The 20,948-nt window shown below is 41.2% G+C and overlaps 1 protein-coding gene across 5 annotated transcripts in view; it reads left to right on the top strand.

Moving 5' to 3' along the window:
- The window catches only part of LOC110508890 (SPRY domain-containing SOCS box protein 4), a 124,130-nt gene that overhangs the window by 4,588 nt on the left and 98,594 nt on the right, over positions 1-20,948 (top strand). The window contains exon 1 of one of the 5 annotated variants that reach the window (XM_036966469.1): positions 4,447-4,508. The exons of 3 other annotated variants lie outside the window; for them this stretch is intronic. The gene's annotated coding sequence lies outside the window, so the exon portion shown is untranslated. Of the gene's footprint in view, positions 1-4,446; positions 4,509-20,948 lie in introns of those variants that run through there. One more of the 5 variants, XM_036966470.1, reaches the window with a different exon arrangement.

Genomic DNA, 20,948 nt, shown 5'->3' with positions numbered 1-20,948 from the left:
ACACCAGACATACCAAGAATATTGCTGAACTGAAAAAGGTTTGTAAAGAGGATTGGTCAAATTCCTCCTGACCGTTGTGCAGGGCTGATCTGCAACTACAGAAAATGTTTGGTTGAGGTTATTGCTGCCAAAGGAGGGTCAACCAGTTATTAAATCCAAGGATTCACATACTTTTTCCACCCTGCACTGTGAATGTTTACACTGTTCAATAAAGACATGAAAACATATACTTGTTTGTGTTATTAGTTTAAGCAGACTGTGTTTGTCTATTGTTGTGACCTAGATGAAGATCAGATCAAATTTGATGACCAATTTATGTAGATTTCCAGGTATTTCCAAAGGGTTCACATACTTTTTCTTGCCATTGTAGCTTAGTACAGTGGTTCCCAAACTTTTTATAGTCCCGTACCCCTTCAAACATTCAACCTCCAGCTGCGTACCTCCTCTAGCACGAGGGTCAGCGCACTCTCAAATGTTGTTTTTTGCCATCATTGTAAGCCTGCCCCACACACACACACACACACACAATGTTGTATTGGAGTGAGTCTCAGTCTTAAATAATTTTCCACACACAGTCTGTTCCTGTATTTAGTTTTCATGCTAGTGAGGGCCAAGAGTCCACTCTCTCGCATAGGTACGTGGTTGCAAAGGGCATCAGTCTTAACAGTGCAATATGCCAAGGCAGGATACTCTGAGTGCAGCCCAATCCAGAAATCTGGCAGTGGTTTCTGATTAAATTCAATTTTCACAGAACCGCTTGTTGCAATTTTGATGAGGCACTCTTGTTCAGATATCTATAAGTGGACTGGAGGCAGGGCATGAAAGGGATAACGAATCCAGTTGTTTGGGTCATCGGGTTTGGGAAAGTACCTGTGTAATTGTGCACCCAACTCACTCAGGTGCTTCGCTATACCACATTGACATTTGTCCGTAAGCTTGAGTTCATTTGCACACAAATCATACAATGTTGGAAAGACCTGTGTGTTGTCCTTGTTAATGCAGACAGAGAAGAGCTCCAACTTCTTAATCATAGCTTCAATTTTATTCTGCACATTGAATATAGTTGCGGAGAGTCACTGTAATCCTAGATTCAGATCATTCAGGCGAGGGGAAAAAACATCACCCAGATAGGCCAGTCCTGTGAGAAACTCATCATCAGTCAAGTGGTCAGACAAGTGGAAATGATGGTCAGTAAAGAACTTTTAAGCTTGTCTCTAAATTCCCAAAAATATGTCAATACTTTGCCCCTTGATAACCATCGCACTTCTGTATGTTATAAAAGTGTTACATGGTCGCTGCCCATATCATTGCATAGTGTAGAAAATACACGAGAGTTCAGGGGCCATGCTTTAAAAAAGTTTACCATTTTCACTGTAGTGTCAAATGTCAGGGCTTAGTCTGTAGAGGGTAATTAATACATGGCTACTAGCAGTGGCTATTATCTTTGGAGTTTGATCTAGGTAATGAGTTATGAGTTTCCACTTAGGCCAACTCGGGTGATGAATTAGCCCCAAATAAATTTGCCTATGATATTATATCACATAAAGATGTAGTCAAATTCATCTCTATTTAACCAAAAATATATAATTCTGGAGCCTTATTTTAGCAGTAAAATATAACAACAATAGCATAATTGTCTACCCACAATGCATTTCAATCACGGGAATAGGTTGCACATTAAAATAATTTGAATCACAACATAAGATGATGAAACAAAGTATTTATTCAATACCATCTCAGTAAATTATACTTTTTAATAAAGCACTGAGAATGATACTCATATTTTCTATTGCGTGACAGCAGATTATATATATTTTTTTGGGTGCGACCAAATCATGGGCTGGTGCCACAAACTGAAAAACTTAGTGCCACGAGTGGGAAAATGTTAGTCTGTAGCCCTGTGTGGGTCCTCATTCCATCATGGCCACCTAATCATCCCCAGCTTCCAACTGGCTCATTCATCCCCCCTCCTCTCCCCTGTATCTATTCCCCAGGTCATTGCTGTAAATGAGAATGTGTTCTCAGTCAACTTACCTGGTAAAATAAGGATACATTTTTTTTTTGGGGGGGGGGGGGGGGGGGGTGATTGATGCCTTGTCAAGGGTATTGGAGAGGAGCGGCAAGAATGACGGATAGGAAGAGGGATATGGTGACATGGAGTCATTTATCTGTGTGCTGGATCTGCCCAGCCAGTCACTACGGGAGACCAGAGGCACCTCAGGACAGTCTGTCTGTTTTAGCAGCGCTCTCTCTCTCTTCTGTGCCTTCATCTCTCATTCTCTCTTCCATCTCTTATTCTCTCTGTCTGACTTTCTCTGTGGTGTTTTTAAACACATGAGCATGTCTCATTAAAAAAAGAAAGTCTTTCATTCTGTCTGCCTCATTTACTGTCTTAAACCCCCGCAGCGCTCTCCCTGCCCGAACCCCCGCAGCGCTCTCCCTGCCCCAACACCCCCGCAGCGCTCTCCCTGCCCCAACACCCCTGCAGCGCTCTCTTTGTTTTCATCACTGTCCTTCCTCTCAGCCAATCTACCATACTTTCTTTCTTGTTCTTTCCTCCCATCCACCCTCTTCTCTGTCTTCGCCACCATATCGGTGCACAACTATATTTCCTCCCTCATCTCATTCTCATGCTATCCAACTCACTTCCCTGTAGCATATATTCTCTTTTTTTACTTCATTCATTTGTCTTTTCATCTCTTTTTTTTTACTTCATTCATTTGTCTTGTCATCTCTTTTTTTACTTCATTCATTTGTCTTGTCATCTCTTTTTTACTTCATTCATTTGTCTTGTCATCTCTTTTTTTACTTCATTCATTTGTCTTGTCATCTCTCTTTTGTATTTTCTTCCCTCTTTCATGCTCTCTCAATCTCAGATTGTCTCCCTCTTATCCACACTCTCTCTTATTTTCTGTCTCTCACAGCTAAAGTTATGAGAATGTATTAAGGAGAGATGTTTAGTTAACAGACGGGGTTTAGTTAATAGCCCAATGGACCAGCTACTATCCCTCCTATTACAAGACTGAAGCCCAATAAACATGGGCATATCTATGTTATATCATTTATACAATTTCATTGTTATCATTTTATCTTTCAGGTGTCTGCTTAAATTTAGCATAAAGGTCCTGTCAGATTTGATTAATTTAATTGATTAGTTAGTAAAAAAAAATGCGTATACACAAAGTACATATATTTTCATGACAGGGACAGAACAATGGTCAGTGACTTACAGTATTTCCGATGTGGTCCCTGAAGTCATGAGATGAATACTGTCTTTTCATGTGAGACTTGGCAGATGGTACCAGTTCTAGCTAGTTTGTTGTTTTAGTTGACATACTTGCATAGCTTTTCCACCAGGGCTGTATGTTAGCACAGCAGGAGGGCAGAATGTACAGTGTATGTGAAGATGTCAACGGGTGTATTATTGTTTTTCCTCCTCGAAGACTCATGCTTATATCTGGTGTTGCTTTTATATACAGTGGCGCACAAACACACAGCCATTGTGGGTGTTCAAACCAACTCTCTTGCTCTTTTTCTCTCTGTCTCTCTCTCTTTCGTCTGTATGTGTTTCTCTCTCTCTCTTTACTAACTGTTGAACAATGATTGAGTGCACAAAATCACCTGGCATGAAATGTTGCACCTATGACAGAGTTATGGCTGCCTGCAAGACTATACTACATGACCAGATGTATGTGGACACCCCTTCAAATTAGTAGATTCGGCTATTTCGGCCAAACCCGTTGCTGACAGGTGTATAAAATCGAGCACACCGACATGCAATCTCCATAGACAAACATTGACAGTAGCATGACCTTACTGAAAAGCGACTTTCAATGTGGCACCGTCATAGGATTCCAACAAGTCAGTTTGTAAACATTCTGCCCTGCTAGAGCTGCCCCAGTCAACTGTAAGTGTTGTTATTGTGAAGTGAAACGTCTAGGAGCAACAGCGGCTCAACCGCAAAGTGGTAGGCCACACAAGCTTACAGAACGGAATGCCGAGTGCTGAAGCACGTAGCGTGTACACATCTGTCCTCAGTTGCAACACTAATTTATTCTCATACACAGAGAATAAAAAAAATATTTAGTGACGTCAGTTCTCATTTGCATTTTGATGACTGAGGCGACCCCCACCTCAAGCTACTCTTAAAAAAACAGCATGGCTACCACAGCAATCTGCAGCGATACACCATCCCATCTGGTTTGGGCTTAGTGGGACTATCATTTGTTTTTCAACAGGACAATGACCCAACACCTCCAGGCTGTGTAAGGGCTATTTGACCAAGAAGGAGAGTGATGGAGTGCTGTATCAGATGACCTGGCCTCCACAATCACTCAACCTCAACCCAATTGAGATGGTTTGGGATGAGTTGGACCGCATAGTGAAGGAAAAGCAGCCAACAAGTGCTCAGCATATGTGGGAACTCCTTCAAGACTGTTGGAAAAACATACCAGATGAAGCTGGTTGAGAGAATGCCAAGAGTGTGTAAAGCTGTCATCAAGGCAAAGGTTTGGCCACTTTGAATAATCTAATATTTAAAATATATTTTGAAATAACACTTTTTGGGGGGGGGGTAATTCATAGTTTTGATGTCTTCACTATTATTCTACAATGTAGAAATGGTAAAAATAAAGAAACCCTTGAATGAGTAGGTGTGTTCTAACTTTTGACTTGTACTATAGTGTGTGTGTGTTGGACTAGTAATCAAAAGGTTGCTTGAATCCCCGAGCTGACAAGGTAAACATCTGTCGTTCTGCCCCTGAACAAGGCAGTTAACCCACTGTTCCTAGGCCGTCATTGAAAATAGGAATTTGTTCATAACTTGCCTAGTTAAATAAAGGTAAATAAATGTGCGTGTTGCAGTGTGATCTGGAATGTGTGTAATGCTGCAAAATGATTTACTGTGTGATCCAATACCAGTGTGTGTGATTGTGTGTACTCTGTAAGTAGGCTATACCTCATGTATGTGAATGACTGTGGTTTGCCATGTCTGGGGTGTATGTATTCATTATGTACAGTGTGGTTTCATAATGTCTCTGTGTTCTTCTAACACACAGAGACTTACAGTGCCTTCAGAAAGTATTCAGACCCCTTGACTTTTTTGACATTTTCTTATGTTACAGCCTTATTCTTAAATTGATTAAATAAAAAAAATATAATGTAATATAATATAATATAATATACACACAATACCCGATAATAACAGTGAAAACAGGTTTTTATAAATTTTTGCAAATGTATTAAATATAAAAACCGATACCCTATTTACATAAGTATTCAGACCTTTTGCTAAGCGACTCAAAATTGAGCTCAGGTGCATCCTGTTTCCATTGATCATCCTTGATGTTTCTACTAGAGGTCGACCGATTAATCGGTTTTCATAACAATCGGAAATTGGTATTTTTGGGCGGCGATTTGCCCATATTTGATTTATTTATTTATTTTATTTTATTATATTTTTTGACCTTTTATTTAACTAGGCAAGTCAGTTAAGAACACATTCTTATTTTCAATGACGGCCTAGGAACGATGGGTTAACTGCCTCGTTCAGGGGCAGAACAACAGATTTTCACCTTATCAGCTCGGGGGACCCGATCTTGCAACCTTAACTAGTCCAACGCAATAACGACCTGCCTCTCTCTCGTTGCACTCCACAAGGAGACTGCCTGTTACGCGAATGCAGTAAGCCAAGGTAAGTTGCTAGCTAGCATTAAACTTATCTTTATAAAAAACAATCAATCATAATCACTAGTTAACTACACATGGTTGAGGATATTACTAGATATTATCTAGCGTGTCCTGATTTGCATATAGTCTGATAGGGCATATAAGTATCTGACTGAGTGGTGGTGGGCAGAAGCAGGTGCGTAAACATTCATTCAAACAGCACTTTTGTGTGTTTTTCCAGCAGCTCTTTGTTGTGCGTCAAGCATTGCGCTGTTTATGATTTCAAGCCTATCAACTCCCGAGATGAGGCTGGTGTAACCGAAGTGAAATGGCTAGCTAGTTAGCACGTGCTAATAGCGTTTCAAACGTCACTCGCTCTTTGCCTTCTAGTAGTTGTTCCCCTTGCTCTGCATGGGTAACGCTGCTTCGATGGTGGCTGTTGTGTTGCTGGTTCGAGCCAAGGGAGGAGCGAGGAGAGGGACGGAAGCTATACTGTTACACTGGCAATACTATAAGAACATCTAATAGTCAAAGGTTAATGAAATACAAATGGTATAGAGAGAAATAGTCCTATAATAACTACAACCTAAACCTTCTTACCTGGGAATATTGAAGACTCATGTTAAAAGGAACCACCAGCTTTCATATGTCTTCATGTTCTGAGCAAGGAACTGAAACGTTAGCTTTCTTACATAGCACATATTGCACTTTTACTTTCTTCTCCAACACTTTGTTTTTGCATTATTTAACAAATTGAACATGTTTCATTATTTACTTGAGGCTAAATTGATTTTATTAATGTATTATATTAAATAAAGTGTTCATTCAGTATTGTTGTAATTGTCATTATTACAAATACATTTTAAAAATCGACCGATTTTTAATCGGTATAGGCTTTTTTGGTCCTCCAATAATCGGTATCGGCGTTGAAAAATCATAATCGTTCGACCTCTAGTTTCTACAACTTAATCAGATATCAGACCACCTGTGGTCAATTCAATTGATTGGATATTTGGTATTTTATTAGGATCCCCATTGTTGCAAAAGCAGCAGCTACTCTTCCTGGGGTCCACACAACATTAAACATAATACAGAACATCATTAGACAAGAACCGTTCAAGAACAGAACTACATAGTCTACATATCAATACACACTAACTATCTAGGTCAAATATGGGAGAGGCGTTGTGCCGCGAGGTGTTGCTTTATCTGTTTTTTGAAACCAGGTTTGCTGTTTATTTGAGCAATATGAGATGGAAGGAAGTTCCATGCAATAAGGGCTCTATATAATACTGTATGTTTTCTTGAATTTGTTCTGGATTTGGGGACTGTAAAAATACCCCTGGTGGCATGTCTGGTGGGATATGTGTGTGTCAGAGCTGTGTATAAATTGACAATGCAAACAATTTGGGATTTTCAACACATTGCATCACTTTTTACAAGAAACAGTCAGTCTCTCCTCAACTCTTAGCCAAGAGAGACTGGCATGCATAGTATTTATATCAACCCTTACAATTAAGAGCAAAACGTGCCGCTTTGTTCTGGGCCAGATGCAGCTTAACTAGGTCTTTCCTTGCAGCACTGGACCACACGACTAGACAATAATCAAGATTAGACAAAACTAGAGCCTGCAGGACTTGCTTTTTGGAATGTGGTGTCATCTTTTTATTAAGGCTAGACCTCCCCATCTTTGCAACCATTGAATCTATATGTTTTGACCATGACATTTTCCAATCTAAGGTAACACCAAGTAATTTAGTCTCCTCAACTTGTTCAACAGCCACACCATTCATTACCAGATTCAGCTGAGGTATAAAACCTAGGGAATGATTTGTAACAAATACAAATGTTCTTAGTTTTAGAGATGTTCAGGACCAGTTTGCAACTCTTGCAACTCTTTTAAGGGTTTCAGTGACTTCATTAGCTGTGTTTGCTGATGCGTATATGGTTGAATCATCAGCATACATGGACACACATGCTTTGTTTAATGCCAGTGGCAGGTCATTGGTGAAAAGAGTAGAGGACCATGATTTGGAAAGGCACACACCTGTCTATATGATGTCCCACAGTTGACCGTGCATGTCAGAGCAAAACCAAGCCATGAGGTCGAAGGAATTGTCCGTAGAGCTCCAAGCCAGGATTGTGTCCAGGCACACATCTGGGGAAGAGTACAAAAACATCTGCAGCATTGAAGTTCCCCAAGAACCCAGTGGCCTCCATCATTCTTAAATGGAAGATGTTTGGAACCACCAAGACTCTTCCTAGAGCTGGCCACCCGGCCAAAATGAGCAATTGGGGAGAAGGGCCATGGTCAGGGAGGAGACCAAGAACCTGATGATCACTCTGATAGAGCTCTACAGTTCCTCTGTGGAGATGGAGGAAACTTCCAGAAGGACAACCATCTCTGCAGCACCAATCAGGCCTTTTATGGTAGTTTGGCAAAAGGCACCTAAAAACTCAGACCATGAGAAACAAGATTCTCTGGTGTGGTGAAACCAAGATTGAACATTTTGGCCTGAATGCCAATTATCACGTCTGGAGGAAACCTGGCACCATCCTTACGGTGAAGCATGGAAGTAGCAGCATCATGCTGTGGGGATGTTTTTCAGTGGCAGGGACTGGGAGACTCGTCAGGATTGAGGGAAAGATGAAAGGAGCAAAGTACAGCGAGATCCTTGATGAAAACCTGCTCCATAGCGCTCAGTCCCAGTCTGAGGTCCTAAGGTTCACCTTTCAACAGGTCAACGACTCTAAGCACACAGCCAAGACAACACCGAGTGGCTTCGGGACAAGTCTCTGAATGTCCTCGAGTGGCCCAGCCAGAGCCCGGACTTGAACCCGATCGAACGTCTCTGGAGAGACAGAGCTTGAGAGGATCTGCAGAGAAGATTTGGAGAAACTCCCCAAATACAGGTGTCTTTGACAGTAACACCATATGACCGTGTTGATGTTATCTCTTAGCACTGTGTGATTTGAGATTAACAGGACATGATCCAGCAGTACCATATATATCCTAATGTCCATCTTTTTAACCCTGGCTGTATCATGAAAGTGTTTATAGTCATGAATATTTAGATCTAAAGAGAAGATGACGGTGGAGACTCGTGGCTGGACTGCAGGGGTGGAAGTACACACGCACTCGCTCACGCCCTGCCACACACACACACACACACACACACGCACTCGATCACGCCCTGCCACATGCACACACACACACCTTGCCACCAGTCAGTAGTAGGCAATGGATGATGCACCTGGTTTAGGGCAGCAGCTGGTTCTATCTGCTCCCTACTGTTAGACAATGAGGAGATGACAGAGGAGGGTGTTTGTCTGGAGAGTGAACGAGACGGGGACCAGCATATAAGACTTCTCATAGTTGGGATGATGATGATGATAATAACCCATTAATAATCTTCCCATATGTTAGCCTACATTAGTCTACCACGCACGTACGTATACACACACACCTTGCGTAACACACATGCAGACCAGATGTGTTGTGACGTCCTGTTAAAGAGTATGTTGGGGTGGAAGCTGTCATGGGAGAGTGCCTTTGATTAGTCTAGGACCAGCAGCCCTGTCTAAGATTTTTCAGAGAGGGAAGGGAAGAGATGCAGAAGCAATGTTCACAGTAAGAATGCAATAAGTTCAGTAGACTTGTGTCTGTAAGTGAATGATAAAGAATTAACTGCCTTTTTATTACAGAATGATCTGATTTCGATATGATGACGATCTTGGCTATTATCTTAATTTTCGATGAAATAGGCCTATAATGTTCCAGAGATTAACATAAACACACATTCTCTCTCCTCTCACTGTGGGGCGTACTCGCATAGTGTTAAAAAAGACTGAGGACTCCAAGATATTATGTAATCCCAATTAGCACTGAATATTCTCTTTACGAGGAAGACTTGTGTGGCGTAACTGGGCATGTGTAACTGTGTGGTTTGAGCTAGGGGAATTAATTTTTAAACGTTAAAATGTTTAAACAAAGTTGGGATCCTTATCGTTAAGAAAAATCACTAACCGAAAAACTTTGTCCCCCACCACATTAAAATCACAGTGCCATTATCACAAAACCATTATTTTCTGTGTTATAGCCTAACTAGATGATAGGCTATGAAAGTCTGGGGAAAGTTTTCATAACTAGAGGATAAGGCAAACTTTAGACTACTTGTTGGAATTTGCGAGGCATGCAAGACAATTAAGACATTATGACATGCAGATTACCAAGACATATGTGCACGGTTCTGCCTGCCCCCTCCCCTCTCTCCCTTGCAGTGCAAAATAAATGTACACGCACGTTATTCAATCATTGCAATTAGGGATACATGATATGTCAGTGAACATATCGGAATCGTACGATATTAGCTAAAAATGCCACCATCGGTATCGGCCGATGTCTAGTTTAACGCCGATGTGCAAAACCAATGTCAAAGCTAATGAGCATGACGCCACGTAAACTTTTGGGCTACGCGTGCTACACAGCATTCCCAACCTAGCCCACAATGTCTGCTGTGTGGATTGAGCAGTCATTTGAAAGAGTAACAACATTTCAGCGAGACAACTCAAAGACGAAATCCATTAAAGTCAAGATAATGGAATTCATTGCCCTTGACAATCAACTGTTCTCTGTCGTGGGTGATGTTGGCTTTCGCTGACTGGTCGAGCACCGGTACACATTACCAAGGGCGCTATTTTTCAGATGTTGCCCTACCGGAGTTACACAGTAATAGCGTCATTGCTATTAGCTTCACGACAAACGATACTATGGAACACCGTTTGTCTCTTTTGCATGTCAAAAAAGATACACTAGCGCTGTTCAAAGAAGTCAGCAAACACCGGCCACGAACGATGTGTTTACAATACCGCGTTGGTAATAAAGCATAATTTGTTCGACCGCGATTTCTGGGGTAGCTAGCTTTAGTTTGGTACCTAGCTAGCACCAATACAACCAGCCTGAAAACAACCAGTAGAAACTGCAGTTATTTTCATTATTCTTAGCAATGATTTAGGAATCCTTTTAAGTATTGCCTAGGTTGCCACTTGTTGTACGCCTATTGAACTTCAGTTTAAAGAAAATAAATGGCTCGCCAGCTACTTAGCTTTGGGCAACAGGGTTAATGTTATAAGCAGCCAGCTAGCTTCATTCATATATTTTTATGTACATATTCTTATTAATTCCTTTACACTTGTTATTAAGACAGTTGTTGTGAAATTGTTAGATTCCTTGTTATATTACTGCATGGTCGGAACTAGAAGCACAAGCATTTCGCTACACTCGCATTAAAATCTGCTAACCATGTGTATGTGACAAATAAAATTGGATTTGATCTGGCTAGTGAGGCTTGACCAGACTGGGTTATGTGTTGTGAAGCTAGCCACGATAAGGATTAGGCACAATAGTGGAATTTGCGGTTTGCCTTCAAAATAAAAGTGTGTAATTGACAGTGATGCAAATGAATACAAATAGTAGAATTATGCCATACCTTTATTTTGAAGGCTAACCACAATGTCCACTATTGTGGCTAATCCTTATTGTGGCTAGCTTCACATAGATGTGTCCGACCACCATTAATCAAATAAGAACTGTCTTTTTATAAATTATGGTTATTTTAGATGACACCTAGCTATTTAGTTCGCCAGCTAACTATAGCTACTGAAACAGATGTCGTTTTGCTATGTTTTTGCTAATGAACTCGTTAAATGATTGTGACGCACAGTCATATTCAGGTCCTGATTGGTCAACAAGCTTATTTGGCACGTCAAACTGTGTTATTTGAAACATATTGTTTTATACAAAAAATACAAATAGTAAACGAGAGGACGACAAACCACATCTGCACTGCTACGTCATCTTGGTTCATTAGTAGAAAGAGAACACATCTATCTACCCTAACGTAAAAAAAACCAGCATAAAAACAACACAGCAGCACATCAATCAGCAACGTTTATTGTTGTCAGGGAAACAATAGAACATTGTATGCCAGAGCAGAATTCTACTGTCTGAAAAGGTATAGGCGCTTCTGATGCGGCACTTTTGAAAAAATTGTCTGAGAAGTGATCAATTATGGACATGTTACTGTAGCTGCATTCTATGTCCGTAAAGGGTCATGGATTATATAATTTCAATGCCCAGCCCTAGCGGTCATACATATGTAATCCATTGTGAATTGATGTGGAATTTTATGTAAAAAAAAAAAATGTTTTAGCGGAAAACCAGTTTTAAAAAATGGCTGTTTTAAAAAAAAATTATTTCCACTTGTCAAATCCCTAGTTTGAGCGTTTTGTGTGAGAGAGTGAGAACCCACCGCTGATTGGAGATGAGCTCTGCTGGAGAGTGTGTGGGTGGGTATGCACATGTAAAATTGTAGTGTGTGTGTCCATATATTTCTATGTCTATGTGTGTGTGATAAACCACCACTGCCTTCTGTAGTCTCCATTAGCTGGAGATGGTACTGTAGATTAGTGTTGTGGTCAATCCAGAAAGTAAACCTATTTCTGTTTCTTGTTAGCTTGCAAACATTATTCTAGCCAGTTAGCTAGCTACATCACGTGGGCAAATGTCAACTGCTTCACCGGCAGAATCTACAAATGATGGAACATTTACCTAAACCATAAATACTTGTGTAGTATGCTTTTATTTTATATAACTTTAATATGCAATTAATGATGTGTCCTTGCTTTGTAATACATTGAGCTGGTTTAAGCTTGCCCCACCCAGCTGGGAATGGAATGTTTGAAATGGAATTTCAATTTCATTTCCTGCTATTGAGCCACCCAGGTATGTTGAGGTAGGTTGTATCCATCCACCCAGACAGTGTAGTAGCAAGGCGCTGTGTGAGAGCAGCAGGTTCAGAGGTTGTATCCATCCACCCAGACAGTGTAGTAGCAAGGCGCTGTGCGAGGGCACCAGGTTCAGAGAATATGGAGCACATCTCGCACTCGTGATTTATTCATTCATTTCCTTTGGGAAAGGGATCTAGGTCAGACCCTATAGTGTGATACAGAGGAAAGTGAGAGGGAGGGAAAGAATAAAAAAATATATCAATCTATTAAAGTCCCTGGCAGCTAAGTGCCAGACGTGACAATCCATCTGCTGGTACTTGAACAATTTAATGAAGGGTAAATGGTGAAACAATGTTATTAGCTTCCCACCTGGCAGGTTACAATGTGTGTCAGGTTGGATGTGTTTTTGGGATGCGGAAAGCTGATTGTTGTGTTGGATGGTGTTAGATTACCTAATTTCCGTGAAAGGAAATTTAGCAAGTCAAAAACCCTCACTCGCACAGTCAGTTCCACACTAGACAACCCATCTGGATAGCTTTTCTCTAGGTCTCCTGGGTCACGTAAAACCGCAGGAGGATGTTGGCACCTTAATTGGGGAGAATGGGCTCATGGTAATGACTTACGCCGTTACGCCAGCCATTATTATGAGCCATCTTCCCCTCAGCAGCCTCCACTGCTTAAAACAGTGTTTTCCCAAAATAGTGACACTGTACAAATTTAAAAGCAAAATCTGTAGACCTGGTGCTGCTCAAATACATTTCTATGCCTTTTTTTTTTAGGTGACTATATTCTCTAAAAGCATACACATCCTGCGAACTCTTGTTTTTAGACCATGTGAGTGTAGAATCTCACCTTACACTAGCACCTTGTTAGTCTCACGTTAATTCCATTTCGAAAATTGTCAATGGATTTCACCCTTGCAGGGTTACCTTTACCTACAGGAGAGCAGAGGACACTGCTGCTGGCCTGGGGAGATGGGGATGGAAGGAGGGGGGGAGGGAGGGGGAGGGGGCAGCAGAGAGAGAAATGAGAGCATTGAATAAGGTGTACTGTGCATTCGGAAAGTATTCAGACCCCTTCCCGTTTTCTACGTTTTGTTAGGTTACCGCCTTATTCTAAAATGTATCCACACACAATACCCCATAATGACAAAGCGAAAACAGGTTTTTAGAAATGTTTTCAAATTGATTAAAAATACATAAAATAAATACCTTATTTACTTAAGTATTCAGACCCTTTGCTATGAGACTCGACATTGAGCTCAGGTGCATCCTGTTTCCATTGAGCACCCTTGATGTTTTTACAACTTGATTGGAGTCCACCTGTGGTAAATTTGGACAAAAAATTTGGAGATACTGTCCCATAGTTGACCATGCATGTCAGAGCAAAACCAAGCCATGAGGTCGAAGGAATTGTCCGTAGAGTTCTGAGACTGGATTGTGTCGAGGCACAAATCTGGGGAAGAGGACAAAATGTCTGCAACATTGAAGGTCCCCAAGAACCCAGTGGCCTCCATCATTCTTAAATGGAAGAAGTTTGGAACCACCAAGACTCTTCATAGAGTTGGCCGCCCAGCCAAACTGAGCAATTGGGGGAGAAGGGCCTGGGTCAGAGACATGACCAAGAACCCGATGGTCACTCTGACAGAGCTCCAGAGTTTCTCTGTGGAGATGGGAGAACCTTCCAGAAGGACAACAATTTCTGCAGCACTCCACCAATTAGGCCTTTATGTTAGTGGCCAGACGGAAGCCACTCCTCAGTAAAAGGCACATGACAGCCCGCTTGGAGTTTGCCAAATGGCACTTAAAGGACTCCCAGACCTTAATAAACAAGATTCTCTGGTCTGATGAACCCAAGACTGGCACCATCCCTACGGTGAAGAATGGTGGTGGCAGCATCATGCTGTGGGAATGTTTTTCAGCGGCAGGGACTGAGAGACAGGACAACGACCCTAAGCACACAGCCATGACAACGCAGGAGTGGCTTCGGAAAAAAGTCTCAATGTCCTTGAGTGGCCCGGACTTGAACCTGATCGAACATCTCTGGAGAGACCTGAAAATAGTTGTAAAGCGATGCTCTCCATCCAACCTGACAGAGCTTGAGAGTATCTGCAGAGCGGAATGGGAGAAACTCCCCAAATACAGCTATGCTAAGCTTGTAGCGTCATACCCAAGAAGACTCGAGGCTGTAATAACTGCCAAAGGTGCTTCAACAAAGTACTGAGTACAGGCTCTGAATACTCATGTAAATGTGATATTTCAGTTAAAAAAAATGTTATACATTTGCACAAATGTCTCAAGTAGCAAAAAACTAGGTCATTATGGGGTATTGTGTGTAGATTGAAGAGAAAACAACAATTTAATTAATTGTAACGTTAACTGTGGAATAAGTGAAGGGGTCTGAATACTTTGCAAATGCACTGTATGGGAAGAGCGAGTAGAAATAGATGGACAGTCAGCAACATTTATAGAGTGAAAGCATTGGAGATACAGTGCATTCGGAAAGTATTCAGATCCCTTGACTTTTTCCCTAATATTTTGTTAAGTTACAGCCTTCTTGTAAAGTTTATTAAATAGTTTTTTCCCCTCATCAGTCTACACACAATAGCCCATAATGACAAAGCAAAAACAGGTTAGTAAAAAATATTCCCCAAAAAACAATTAAATATCACAGTGGTTCTGGGCAGGTGTGACGTAATGATGTTTGTATGGGTATGTTTTGTATGGTTTATAAAAGAAAGAAAAAAGACACTTTCTAACCTCTTACCCTCTCACCTCTATCTACTAACTGCTCCCATTTCATTTAGTCAAATCTATGAGTCTCATTGAGCTGTGAGGCTGTTCAGATTGGGCCACTGCCCCAGATCCCCAAATCTCCCTAATCCCTCTGGGATTAACAAAGCCACTTAATCCCCAGGGAGCCGGAGCCGGAGAGTTTGAAGAAACAACACTGGAAGCTTGGTGGTGCAGGGACGTATATACAAAACAGAGTAACTCGATCCTCCATCTTGGCTCCTAACATCTCCCATGGCAAACATTCTACTGTAGTTTACATTCGGAATAAAATGTTGGTGTAATTGCCTTGGAATCTCTGTCATGCAGGTAGAACATTCTAAGTCTCAAATGTGGTGTTTTCTCAAAAGGAGGAAGGAGTAGAAAAAATAACAGATACTGTATATCCATTTCATTTGGATGTATTCATTCTATTTTATGGTTCCACATCTGTACTTTAGTGGCAGTCTCTAGCCTGAACCTCGACCCAGATGTACAGTTGGGCAACAAAGTATTTAGTCAGCCACCAATTGTGCAAGCTCTCCCACTTAAAAAGATGAGAGAGGCCTGTAATTTTCATCATAGGTACACTTCAACTATGACAGACAAAATGAGAAGGAAAAAAAATCCAGAAAATCACATTGTAGGATTTTTTTATGAATTTATTTGCAAATTATGGTGGAAAATATACAAAAGTTTATCTAAATACTTTGTTATATACCCTTTGTTGGCAATGACAGAGGTCAAACGTTTTCTGTAAGTCCTCACAAGGTTTTCACACACTGTTGCTGGTATTTTGGCCCATTCCTCCATGCAGATCTCCTCTAGAGCAGTGATGTTTTGGGGCTGTTGCTGGGCAACACAGACTTTCAACTCCCTCCAAAGATTTTCTATGGGGTTGAGATCTGGAGACTGGCTAGGCCACTCCAGGACCTTGAAATGCTTCTTACGAAGCCACTCCTTCGTTGCCCGGGCGGTGTGTTTGGGATCATTGTCATGCTGAAAGACCCAGCCACGTTTCATCTTCAATGCCCTTGCTGATGGAAGGAGGTTTTCACTCAAAATCTCACGAAACATGGCCCCATTCATTCTTTCCTTTACACAGATCAGTCGTCCTGGTCCCTTTGCAGAAAAACAGGCCCAAAGCATGATGTTTCCACCCCCATGCTTCACAGTAGGTATGGTTTCTTTGGATGCAACTCAGCAATCTTTGTCCTCCAAACACAACGAGTTGAGTTTTTACCAAAAAGTTATATTTTGGTTTCATCTGACCATATGACATTCTCCCAATCTTCTTCTGGATCATCCAAATGCTCTCTAGCAAACTTCAGACGGGCCTGGACATGTACTGGCTTAAGCTGGGGGACATGTCTGGCACTGCAGGATTTGAGTCCCTGGCGGCATAGTGTGTTACTGATGGTAGGCTTTGTTACTTTGGTCCCAGCTCTCTGCAGGTCATTCACTAGGTCCCCCCGTGTGGTTCTGGGATTTTTGCTCACCGCTCTTGTGATCATTTTGACCCCACGGGGTGAGATCTTGCGTGGAGCCCCAGATCGAGGGAGATTATCAGTGGTCTTGTATGTCTTTCATTTCCTAATAATTGCTCCCACAGTTGATTTCTTCAAACCAAGCTGCTTACCTATTGCAGATTCAGTCTGCACCAGCCTGGTGCAGGTCTACAATTTTATTTCTGGTGTCCTTTGACAGCTCTTTGGTCTTGGCCATAGTGGAGTTTGGAGTGTGACTGTTTGAGGTTGTGGACAGGTGTCTTTTATAATGATAATGTTAAGGTTTTCTTTCGTCGAAGGAGAGGAGGACCAAAATGCAGCGTGGTTATTTCGATACATGTTTAATAAAAGATAAACACCAACAATACAAAACAATAAACGTAACGTGAAAACCTAAACCGCCTATTCTGGTGCAAACTAACACAGAGACAGGAACAATCACCCACGGAACACGCAAAGAATATGGCTGCCTAAATATGGTTCCCAATCAGAGACAACGATAAACACCTGCCTCTGAGAACCACTCCAGGCAACCATAGAATTTTCTAGACATCCCCACTATAAACACAATCCCAATACCTACAAAAACCCCAAGACAAAACACACCACATAATTAACCCATGTCACACCCTGGCCTGACCAAAATAATAAAGAAAACACAAAATACTAAGACCAGGGCGTGACAGAAAACAAGTTCAAACAGGTGCCATTAATACAGGTAACGAGTGGAGGACAGAGGAGCCTCTTTAAAGAAGTAGTTACAGGTCTGTGAGCGCCAGATCTTGCTTGTTTGTAGGTGTCCAAATACTTATTTTCCACCATAATTTGCAAATAAATTCATTAAAAATCATACAATGTGATTTTATTTGTATTTTTTATTCTCATTTGTCTGTCATAGTTGAAGTGTACCTATGATGAAAACTACAGGCCCCTCATCGTTTTAAGTGGGAGAACTTGCACAATTGGTGGCTGACTAAATACTTTTTTGCCCCACTGTATGTAGCCTGTTGACTAGCCTCCAGTTTAGTAAACTAGATTGAGGCTCATCAACTTGCTCTCTGAAGCCATCAGCTCTGCGGTTGTGACCCAGTCACTTTTGCCTCAGCTCCGCTTCAATCGTGTCCATGATAAACACTGTGATAAGGTAACCCCCAAAACATTCACAGCTCTTTTCATTTAAGCATTAGAAAATCCTATGGCCCTGTTATGATACTTTTTAAATGCTTCCTTCCTTGAGGTAATCACTGACCTCACACTATTGGATAGATGAAAGAAAGGATCCAGTAGATGGTGATATCCTCAGCTGTTAGAGGAGGTACTAAGGATGCATTTTCCAAATAGCCTTTTTAAACCTAGCCTGCCTACACTGTCAAGGGCCTTTTCTAATTTTTGCAAAAGTCTTTCCTCTCTCTCCTCCGTGACCCAGAAACCAATAAGTGGTCAAGGAGAGTGTCGATTCATTAGTAGGGGAACGGAAGAGTGGCCTTCAACTGACTAGGTATCCCCCTTTCCCTCCTCGATAGCCACCTTTTCATTGAGTATCGTCAGTCCTTCACACAAGAGTTTTTAAAATCTGCCACACTCCCTTTTTAAATCAGCTGTTGTGTTGTCGGAGAAGAAAAATATGAACACGTTAAACAATATGCTACTTATTTTATCTATAAAATGTAATGTACAAGTGCATTTTCATCCTCTTTCCCTCTCCTCGCTGCCTCTAGAACTGGCTTTGCTGATAACTTCTTTTTGAGGAGATAGGCACTGACTTCGACTGATATGTGGCACTGACTACGACTGTGATATGTGGTTGTGTCACATTAAGTGTAAGACTCTCTGGATAAGACCGTCTGTTAAATGACTAAAATGTAAACATTTAAAAAATGACAACGTGCCTATACCTCTTTCTGCCGCAGGGGGCCTCTGGGAAATGTAGCAGTGAGTGGGATGATGGTTGCTGCCTTCAATTGGTTGGGCATGTGGATTAAGTGAAAGGTGGGAGAGAAGATAGTGTGGAGGAGGACATGGATGTGATGGAGAGATGATAAGAACCCAGCTCATTATACTGTTCCTATATTTGGCCTACTTCCTCACCCTCCCTCTGCTTTCCCTCTTTTCATCCCCTCATCCCTCCCCCTCTCTTTTTCCTGCCTTCATGAGCGAAGTCGTCTTCAGCGCGCATCAATCCCCGACAGTACATGCGTGTGCCATCCCTTCCTCCATGGTTGTCATAGAAACATTAGAAGAGCATGCTCCTCATATAGGGTTAGGGGGTCGTTAGATGGGATGGATAACAAACGGTATACGCCTTTGTTTCTCCCATCAGGATATTCAGCAGAGTTTCATACTGTAGCTTTAAGATGGATGTATGGATTCATGTATGCCACTAATTGAAATGAGGAGCCTTGTATGCCTTGTCACACAAATCGTGATCTATTACGGTTATTGATTGTATTTCTACTGGCTATTTAAACATTATAGACAACTGTGATCTGAGATCTTTGATAACATCTGTTTTGTAGTGATTGTGCGGTCGTGTTTCTGTACGTATGTGTATTTGTAGTCATTTGTTACGGATCCCCAAAGCAGCAGCTACTCTTCCTGGGGTGCAAACACGATTTAAGGTGATTACATACAAAACATTGCACAACACATGATGTACTACACACAATCCATAATACAGCAATATAATAATATTACAATGTACAGTACCAGTCAAAAGTTTGGATTTGAGAGAATGCCAAGAGTGTGAAAAGCTGTCATCAAGGCAAATGATGGCTACTTTGAAGAATATCAAATATTAAAATATATTTTCATTCGTTTAACACTTTTTTTGGGTTACTATGTGATTCCATATGTTTTATTTTATAGTGTTGATAATTTCACTCATTCTACAATGTAGAAAATCATACAAATTAAAACCCTTGAATGAGTAGGTGTCCAAACTTTTAACTGGTACTGTGTGTGTGTAGAGTGCGTGTTAGTCTGTGTTTGAGTCTCCTCACAGTCGGTGCTGTTCCATAAGGTGTATTTTTAACTGCTTTTTTTCCAATCAGATTTTACTGCTTGCATAAGTTACTTGATGTGGAATGGTGTTCCATTTAGTCATGTCTCCTATGTGGAATGGTGTTCCATTTAGTCATGTCTCCTATGTGGAATGGTGTTCCATTTAGTCGGTTCTGGACTTTGGCACTGTGAAGAGACCTCTGGTGGCATGTCTTGTGGAGCATGCATAGGTGTCTGAGCTGTGTGCTAGTCGTTTGAACAGACAGCTCGGTGCTTTCAACACCTCGCACAAAGACAAGTAGTGATGCAGTCAATCTCCTGTTATTTATGTTAGCTCACCATGTACATTTTAAAGGGATACTTCAAGAATTTTTGGCAATGAGGCCATTTTTCTACTTCCCCAGAGTCGGATGAACTTGTGGATACCATTTGTATGTCGGTGTCCAGTATGATGGAAGTTAGAGGTAGTTTCGTGAGCCAATACTAACTAGCATTAGCACAATGACTGGAAGTGTATGGGTATCTGCTAGCATGAGGTTTAGTCTCTTCAACTTGCTCAATATTCACATTATTCATTTCAAGATTTAGTTGAGGATTGGGGTTTAGTGAATGATTTGTACCAAATATAATGCTTTTATTTTAAAACATTTAGCTTATTTCTTGCCACCCATTCTAAAACTGACTGCAGCTTTGTGTTGTGTTGCAGGGATTTCACCTGCTGTGGTAGTTTGTGAAGAGTGGTAGCTGATGTGTATAGTCTTGAGTCAATAGCATACATAGACAGTCTTTACTCAGTGCCAGTGGTAGGTCATTAGTCAAGTTTTTAAAAGGTAAGAGGCCTAGACAGCTCCCCTGGGGAATGCCTGACTCCTCCTGGATTTTGTTGAAGAGGCTTCCATTAAAGAACACCCTCTGTATTCTGTTACAGGTATTTTTTTTTGTTTTTTTTATTTAACCTTTATTTAACTAGGAAAGTCAGTTAAATTAAGAACAAATTCTCATTTACAATGACGGCCTAGGAACAGTGGGTCAACTGCCTTGTTCAGGGGCATAATGACAGATTTTTACCTTGTCAGCTCGAGGATTCGATCTAGCAACCTTTCAGTTTCTGGCCCAATGCTCTAACCACTAGGCTACCTGCTGCCCCAGGTAACTCTCAATCCTTGATATAGCAGGGGATGTAAAGCTTTTTTTCCAGCAGCTGATTATGATC

This window comes from Oncorhynchus mykiss, chromosome 28 (genome assembly GCF_013265735.2).
Source record: "Oncorhynchus mykiss isolate Arlee chromosome 28, USDA_OmykA_1.1, whole genome shotgun sequence".
Taxonomy (NCBI): Eukaryota; Metazoa; Chordata; class Actinopteri; order Salmoniformes; family Salmonidae; genus Oncorhynchus; species Oncorhynchus mykiss.
This window is presented reverse-complemented; position numbering and strand designations above follow the sequence as displayed.